The following is a 1,647-nucleotide window of genomic DNA, read 5'->3' as shown; positions in this document are numbered from 1 at the left end:
TATAGTTAGAGAGGATTATAAAACGGGGAGGGTTAATTAAATAGATAAGACAGCGGAAAGTATTTGCGAATTTTGGAGGATGTGAAAAACCTGTCTTTAAAAATGTGGCAGGCCATAGTTATTGGGAAAGACGCGAGAAGATGATGATACAGAGTTTCAGAGCTTCGACGTGTAAGGAAAGAACTTGTTGTCAAAAGTGCTGTTTTCTTATCAAAACCAACGAGCAAGCTCATGTCAGTAATACTTATTGACCTAAAATTTCGACTAATATGAACTGGTGTATATATAGATTGTCACAGTATATGGATTTGTATGTAGCATGTATAGATCTGGAGAAGGCATATGATAAGAGTTGATAGAGATGCTCTGTGGAAGGTATTAAGAATATATGGTGTGGGAGGCAAGTTGTTAGAAGCAGTGAAAAGTTTTTTTTTGTCGAGGATGTAAGGCATGTGTACGAGTAGGAAGAGAGGAAAGTGATTGGTTCCTAGTGAATGTTGGTTTGCGGCAGGGGTGCGTGATGTCTCCATGGTTGTTTAATTTGTTTATGGATGGGGTTGTTAGGGAGGTGAATGCAAGAGTTTTAGAGAGAGGGGCAAGTATGCAGTCTGTTGTGGCTGAGAGAGCTTGGGAAGTGAGTCAGTTGTTCGCTGATGATACAGCACTGGTGGCTGATTTGGAAGAGAAACTGCAGAAGCTGGTGACTGAGTTTGGTAAAGTGTGTGAAAGAAGAATCTGAGAGAAAATGTGAATAAGAGCAAGGTTAGATATCTGGGAGTGGATTTGGCAGCGGATGGAACCATGGAAGCGGAAGTGAGTCATAGGGTGGGCGAGGGGGCGACAGTTCTGGGAGCGTTGAAAAATGTGTGAAAGGCGAGAACGTTATCTCGGAAAGCAAAAATGGGCATGTTTGAAGGAATAGTGGTTCCAACAAAGTTATATGGTTGCGAGGCGTGGGCTATAGATAGAGTTGTGCGGAGGAGGGTGGGTGTGATGGAAATGAGATGTTTGAGGACAATATGTGTTGTGAGGTGGTTTGATCGAGTAAGTAATGAAAGGGTAAGAGAGATGTGTGGTAATAAAATGAGTGTGGTTGAGAGAGCAGAAGAGGGTGTTTTGAAATGGTTTGGTCACATGGAGAGAATGAGTGAGGAAAGATTGACAAAGAGGATATATGTGTCAGAGGTGGAGGGAATGAGGAGAAGTGGGAGACTAAATTGGAGATGGAAAGATGGAGTGAAAAAGATTTTGAGTAATCGGGGCCTGAACATGCAGGAGGGTAAAAGGCGTGCAAAGAATAGGGTGAATTGGAACGATGTGGTATACTGGGGTCGACGTGCTGTCAGTGGATTGAATCAGGGCATGTGAAGCGTCTGGGGTAATCCATGGAAAGTTGTGTGGGGCCTGGATGTGGAGAGGAAGCTGTGGTTTCGGGCATTATTGCATGACAGCTAGAAACTGAGTGTGAACGAATGGGGCCTTGTTGTCTTTTCCTAGCGCTACCTCGCACACATAAGGGGGGAGGGGGATGGTATTCCATGTGTGGCGAGGTGGCGATGGGAATGAATAGGGGCAGACAGTGTGAATTGTGTGCATGTGTATATATGTATGTGTCTGTGTGTGTATATATATATGTGTACATTGAGA

Source organism: Panulirus ornatus, chromosome 31, assembly GCF_036320965.1.
Source record: "Panulirus ornatus isolate Po-2019 chromosome 31, ASM3632096v1, whole genome shotgun sequence".
NCBI classification, from domain to species: Eukaryota; Metazoa; Arthropoda; class Malacostraca; order Decapoda; family Palinuridae; genus Panulirus; species Panulirus ornatus.
This window is presented reverse-complemented; position numbering follows the sequence as displayed.